The following is a 7,352-nucleotide window of genomic DNA, read 5'->3' as shown; positions in this document are numbered from 1 at the left end:
TACAACACAGCATGGTAGCAACACAACATAACAACAACATGGTAGCAACACAACATGGTAGCAACACAAAACATGGTACAAACATTATTGGGCACAGTTGGGCACAGACAACAGCACAAAGGGCAAAAAGGTAGAGACAACAATACATCACACAAAGCAGCAACAACTGTCAGTAAGAGTGATTAAGTCTTTGAATGAAGAGATTGAGATAAAACTGTCCAGTTTGAGTGTTTGTTGCAGCTCGTTCCAGTCGCCAGCTGCAGCGAACTGAAAAGAGGAGCGACCCAGGGATGTGTGTGCTTTGGGGACTTTTTAAAGAATGTGACTGGCAGAACGGGTGTTGTATGTGGAGGATGTGGGCTGCAGTAGATATGTCAGATAAACGGGAGTGAGGCCAAAAGAGGGTTTTATAAATAAGCATCAACCAGTGGGTGTTGAGAGATGACCAGTTTACAGAGGTGACCAGTTTACAGAGGAGTATAGAGTGCAGTGATGTGTCCTATAAGGAGCATTGGTGGTGAATCTGATGGCCAAATGGTAAAGAACATCTAGCCACTCGAGAGATTAGTGATTCATTTTCAGGTTACACTACCCAAAAAGGACTAATTTTACGGAACGACCCTCTTGAAGTAGCAGCATCATAGCATTTGTCACATCTCAACTATATGAGATGTGTGATTCCTTTAAATGTTTTATTGCCACCAGGGTTTATATATGTTAACTGTATGTATTGTTATTTATTAGGGATCCCCATTAGCTGTTGCCAAGGCAGCAGCTAGTTTTCCTTGAGTCCAAACATATTAAGGAACAAAAGATAAACAGCACGTCATATAACATTATTACACCACTACATATCTGCAATACAAAATGTAGAATATGACCATACAACAATATTACAATGGAAGCGTGTGTGTAGAGTGCATGTGCTAGCGGTTGTGTGCGTATGTGTTTGTCTGTACCTGTGTGTGTGTCTCTTACAGTAGCCGCTGTTCCATAAGGTGTATTTTCATTTTTTAAATCTGATTCTACTGCTTGCATCAGTTACCTGATGATGTGGAATAGAGTTCCATGTAGTCATGGCTCTACGTAGTACTGTGCGCCTACCACAGTCTGTTCTGGACTTGGTGATTGTGAAGAGACCTCTGGTGGCATGTCTTGTGGGTATGCATGGGTGTCCGAGCTGTGTGCTATTAGTTTAAACAGCTTGTCAACACTTCTTACAAAAACAGGTAGTGATGAAGTCAATCTCTCCTCCACTTCGAGCCATGAGAGATTGACATGCATATTATTAATGTTAGCTCTCCATTGACATTTATGACAATCCAGGGTTACTTCAAGCAGTTTAGTCGCCTCAATTTACTCAATTTCCACACTAGTCATTACAAGATTTAGTTGAGGTTTAGGGTTTAGTGAATTATATGTCCCAAATACAATGCTTTTAGTTTTTGAAATATTTAGGACAAACTTATTCCTTGCCACCCATTCTGAAACTAACTGCAGCTTTTTGTTAAAACCTTTTCTCAATAGGGGGGGCGCCATTTTCACTTTGTAAAAAATCGTTCCCAGATTAAACTCCCTCGTACTCAATTCTTGCTCGTACAATATGCATATTATTACTACTATTGGATAGAAAACACTCTCTAGTTTCTAAAACCGTTTGAATTATATCTGTGAGTAAAACGAACTCATTTTGCAGCAAACTTCCTGTCAGGAACTAGATAATCTGAAATCGGGGCTCTGTTCCAGGGTCAGTTTTATTAATTTGCATGTAATCTATGGGTCGATCATGCGCTACATACGCTTCCACTAGATGTCAGTAGCCAGTGAGAGTTGGAATGGAGTGGTCTAGCTAGATCTGAGGCCGAACAAGACTGTTGGAACGGAAGGTCTGGTCTTTTCTATGGTTTGGCCTGACGCAAGAAGGACCTCTCCATTGCGCTCTGAAAAGATTTCGTTTTAGAAGTTAGATATCTCCGGCTCTGATTTAATTTGATATATGTGTGTAAAACATCATAATGTAGTATTTTTAAACCGAGTTATATCAGTTTATATCAGTTTAATGGCGATTCTTCGGTATTTTCTTTGTTGGCGTTTTGGTGGGTTGGCACTTATGTGCCTCATGGCTAGTTCGTTAGCTAATTCCACAGATGAAGCGACATTCTACAACCGAACAACGATTATTCTGGACAAAGGACAACTTGTAAAAGATTCTGATGGAAGCTCATCAAATAGTAGGAATTTATGATGTTAATCGTATTTCTGGTCGAAAATGTTTAGACTACTAATCCGCCATTATTTTCGACGCTGTTCATATATCCGTAAGCTGTATGTCGTAGTAACGTTATTTTTTAAAATCTAACCAGCGGTTGCATTAAGAACTAGTGTATTCTTTAATTTGCTGTCCAACCTGTATTTTTTAGTCAAGTTTATGATTAGTTATTGATTAGATTAGGTGCTCTCCAAGATTTCTCCGGCAAATTGTTTGAATTTTGGCTACTTATTCACATTGTTCAACCACGAATTGTCCGCTAAATATGCACATTTTCGAACAAACCATATATGTATTGTGTAATATGATGTTATAGGACTGTCATCTGATGAAGTTTGAGAAGGTTAGTGAAAAAATTATATATTTTGCTGGTTTATTCGCTATCGCTAACGTTATGTTGAATGAATGGGGCTGTGTGGTTGGCTATTGTAGTAAGCTAATATAATGCTATATTTGTTTTTCACTGTAAAACACTTAAAAAATCTGAAATATTGGCTGGATTCACAAGATGTTTGTCTTTCATTTGCTGTACACTGTGTATTTTTCATAAATATTTTATGATGAGTATTTAGGTATTTCACGTTGGTTTCTGTAGTTTTCTAGCTGCTTTGGTGAGAGTTTGTGATGGTGGCTGCAATGTAAAACTATGATTTATACCTGAAATATGCACATTTTTTAACAAACATATGCTATAGCAATAAATCTGTTAAAAGACTGTCATCTGATGAAGTTGTTTCTTGGTTAGGGACTATTTATATCTTTATTTGGTCGAATTTGTGATAGCTACCTATGCAGTAAAAAAATGGTGAAAAAAAAGTTGGGTCTTTTGCTATCGTGGTTAGACTAATAGAAATACATATGTGTCTTCCCCTGTAAAACATTAAAATATCAGAAATGATGGCTGGATTCACAAGATGTGTACATCTGGTTGTTGGACTTGTGATTTCATGATATTTAGATGCTAGTATTTACTTGTGGCGCTATGCAGGCTATGCTAGTCAGCTTTTTTACTGATGAGGGTGCTCCCGGATCCGGGATTGTGACCAAGTAGAAGTGTTAAGTGTTGCAGTCATTTCAGTCGCTGTAGTAGTTGACATGGATAGTGTTGAGTCATCCCAATACATAGACCATTGGCTATTTGAGCCAGTAAAGGGGTTTTTACTATTCTTGGTAGCGGAATAACTTTTGCTTCCCTCCAGGCCTGAGGCACACACACTTTCTAGTAAGGCTTAGATTGACAATATAGCAAATAGGAGTGGCAATATGTCCGTATTCATATCCTCAGTATTTTCCATCCAAGTTGTCAGACCCGGTGTCTTGTCATTGTTGATGGACAACAATATTTTTTTCACCTCCACACTCACTTTACGGAATAAAAGTAACATGCTTGTTCTTTCATATTTGTTCAGTTATGCTTGGATGTGTGGTGTTGGCATTTGTTGCTGGCATTTCATGCCTAAGTTTGCCAATCTTGCCAATGAAGAGATCATAAAAGTAGTTGGCAATATCAGTGGGTTTTGTGCTGAATGAGCCATCTGATTCAATGAATGACGGAGCTGAGTTCGCCTTTTTCCCCCAAATTTCATTTAAGGTGTTCCAAAGGTTATTACTATCAATGTTTATATCATATATCTTTGTTTCATGGTATAGATTCTTCATATTTTTATTCAGTTTAGTCACATGATTTCTCAATTTGCAGTACGTTTGCCAATCGGTGGGGCTGCAGACTTATTTGCCATTCCTCTTTGCCACATCCACTTCAACCATACCCCATTTTTCAATTTCTCGTCAATCCGAGGTTGATTTAACATCATTTTTACAGTCATTTTCTTAATGGGTGCATGCTTATTCTTTACTGGAATAAGCAATTTCATAAATGTGTCAAGTGCAGCGTCTGGTTGCTCCTCATTGCACACAGACAAGCAAATATTTTTTACATCATCAAAATAAGAATCACTACAAAACTTATCGTATGACCTCTTATACCCAATATTAGGCCAGCATTTGGAACTTTGGTTTTCCCATATGTGGCTACTATATTGTGATCACTACATCCAATTGACTTGGATCCTGCTTCAAAGCAGTTTCATTAGTAAAGATGTGATACATGTTAATGATTTAATTCCTGTGCTGTTTGTAACTACCCTGGTAGGTTGACTGACACCTGAAACAGGTTGCAGGCACTAGTTACAGTTGGAAGCTGTTTCTTGAGTGGCAACTTGATGAAGCCAGTCAATATTGAAATCACCCAGAAAATATACCTCTTTGTTGATATATCACATACAGTATATTATCAAGCCAGATGGCAAGATGGCGCGACAGACATGGCAGCTCTGCTTCTTGCTCTTAAGCAACTTTCCAGTATTTTGTTTTTTGTGGATATTTCTTACTTTATTAGCCCAGAACGTTTTTTGTGTTATTTCATACAGCCGGGAAGAATTTTGGATATCAGAGATGCGGTAAATCACCAGCATTACGATCAGGAATTTCCCAAATTGGAACCTTTATTCGTACCCCCAGGGAAATTTAACATATCCAAGAGGCTACTCCAAGATGCCGCCGGCAGAGAAGAGGTGTTCGGAGTGGACTTCTAGTCCGACTAAGGAGGCATGCAAACCATCCCTGCTCCGAGATCAGGACCATTTTGCTCCTCCCTTCCTATAAGGCAGAAAAATCAAACAGGAAGTACCCGTGCTAAGTTACTCAAGCTGGTCTGACCAATAGGAATCCAGCTTGCGGCTGGGAGTATGGTTGAATACAAACAGTGTTGTTATTCCCTCCGTCAGTACAGGGATGCCGGCCACAGACGGATTCCAAATCATGTCAATACATTTATTTACCATGGATGGACTCTACAATCAAATTGTGGAAACATCTCAAGGACGACGAATGGAAACAGGATACACCTCAGCCCAATTTCAAGTCTCATATGGGTCTGAATACTTATGTATTTTTGGTCTGCAGTCCTCTGCATGCAAACAGTTGCTACATTGAATGTCTGGGCGGATCAACATTGTCCCAGAATAAAGCAAATAAACACAACCCTGCACCATTGAAAACGTTCAATAATGACCTCCATCTGAGAAATACAGCAGCTAGGCTAGCTAGGCTTCTGTGTCTCTCTCTTTACAGGATGAAGAAATGAACAAAAAGAGCTCACAAAAAATGGCTAAATCTGAAAGGCAGAAATATGTTTCCTCTTTTAAATCCACACAAAGCAGTGTCTTTGCACATACTGTTGGTCCAGCATCGGCTAACGTGGTAGCCATACAACGCTGTTCCAGCCAGGTCAGGTTGCAGGGAAAAGGTTACAGGCCGCAGGGAATCCAGCCACAATTAGTGTGGGAACCTCTGAGGTCCCAGACACAAGGGTTGGGAAACCCTGCTAGCTTGATACTGATAGCTACCAGCTAGGCTAGTAGCTAAGCTACGGTAAACAACTTCAGGCTTTTTGGTCTGGCAGGATCCCGGGACAGATTGTAGCTGTCACAGCAACTGAGGCTAACCGCGATGCAGGATCCAAAGTAAAAAAGTATGTAAATAAAACTTGGCAAGGAAACACAACTTTCAAAAACAATAAAGTGAGGAGACAAAGATTTCAGGGTGGGTTATTGAGGCTGGTAATACCCTTCAACAGTGGCCCCCACAACTGTGATAGAGTCAACCACTGGTTTGAGGCATGAAACCTTAGTAATTGCTCAACACGTCCCAGCCACAATAAATCATATACTGCAGTCTCCCTTTAACAGAACATTCAGCAGAAATCTCCTCATGGGCTGGTAGGTTTTATGTTGAAAGCAGATTTTACTGCAGTTCATTTTCATGGTTTTGATTAATTAGCTGATTAGTTAATTTAGGTGTTATACCTTCTCCCTTCTGTCCCCCAGGAACAGGGTTCAATGTGTTTGTTTATTTCCAACTTGCTGAAGTCTTCATTCTGCTGGCAATCTGTCTGGGATCATACTGTTTCTACAAGAAGAAAACCTGTCCTCAAGAACAAGGTCAGTATAATGCATCATTGTACCTTTGTTTAACGTATTTTGTTTGAAAAGTAAAATGTTATTATTATTATTAATTCGCTCACTCTCTCTCGCTCACTCTCTCTCGCTGACTCTCTTTTTCTCTCTCTCCAGATGATGTTGAGTAAGCAGAGTGTTTGCAGTCTCTCAGGTGGATCACGGTGGGACTCTAAGAGGGGTGTTGATGTCATGAAAGTTGCCATGGGGACCATGACTAATGACTAATGATGATGTTATACTGCTCATTGCTGTTTTAATCTTAATCAAGCTCAAACTCAAAGCACAGTCCTGTATTTAGATCTTTTGACATATATTTTCATATTTTCATAATGTTCCTTCAGAACTGCTATTAACAAAGTAATAATGAAAGATCTATGTGATGGTGTTTATTTAATGGATTTTAACTCTTGAATTGTAGTGTTTTCGTGCTTTTTTATTTGTACATACAGTTACATAAACTAAAGAAAATGCTATTGTGTTTTTGAAAATACATTTTCTTTCGTATTCGAATGTGACCTTAGACCTTCATAAACACAAACAATTATTTTTTTTGCGATAGCAAATATGTAGAGTTCAAAAGGTACTTGCACTCGTAACCATGAAAAGGAATAACCCACGAATGATGACATGAATAACATACAGCTGGCGGGTTTTAAGCTTTTTCGACAGGATAGAACAGCGATCTCTGGTAAGACAATGGGTGGTAGTCTATGTAAATTTGTAAACAACAGCTGGTGCACGAAATCTAAGGAAGTCTTGAGGTCTTGCTCGCCTGAGGTAGAGTATCTCATCATAAGCTGTAGACCACACTATTTACCAAGAGATTTTTCATCTGTATATTTCGTAGCTGTCAAAATACCACCACAAACCGATGCTGGCACTAAAACCGCACTCAATGAGCTGTATACGGCCATAAGCAAACAGGAAAACTCTCATCCAGAGGCGGCTTTCCGTACAAAGCTCTCCCTCGCCCTCCATTTGGCAAATCTGACCTTAATTCTATCCTCCTGATTCCTGCTTACAAGTAAAAACTAAAGTAGGAAGCATCAGTGACTCGGTCAATA

The 7,352-nt window shown here is 39.3% G+C and overlaps 1 long non-coding RNA gene across 2 annotated transcripts; it reads left to right on the top strand.

The window, feature by feature from the left end:
- The first annotated feature begins 5,534 nt into the window (after positions 1-5,534).
- Positions 5,535-6,661, top strand: LOC112074632 (uncharacterized). 2 transcript variants are annotated; one of them, XR_002894793.2, is made up of 3 exons: positions 5,537-6,048; positions 6,157-6,270; positions 6,403-6,661. It is a non-coding gene; the product is annotated as an uncharacterized lncRNA (long non-coding RNA). The 2 variants fall into 2 exon arrangements; XR_011477051.1 differs by having other exon boundaries at positions 5,535-6,270.
- The last annotated feature ends 691 nt before the right edge of the window (positions 6,662-7,352 follow it).

Source organism: Salvelinus sp. IW2-2015, unplaced genomic scaffold, assembly GCF_002910315.2.
Source record: "Salvelinus sp. IW2-2015 unplaced genomic scaffold, ASM291031v2 Un_scaffold2731, whole genome shotgun sequence".
NCBI lineage: Eukaryota > Metazoa > Chordata > Actinopteri > Salmoniformes > Salmonidae > Salvelinus > Salvelinus sp. IW2-2015.
Note: the sequence above shows the minus strand (reverse complement) of the source record. Positions and strands in the feature narration are given on the sequence as shown.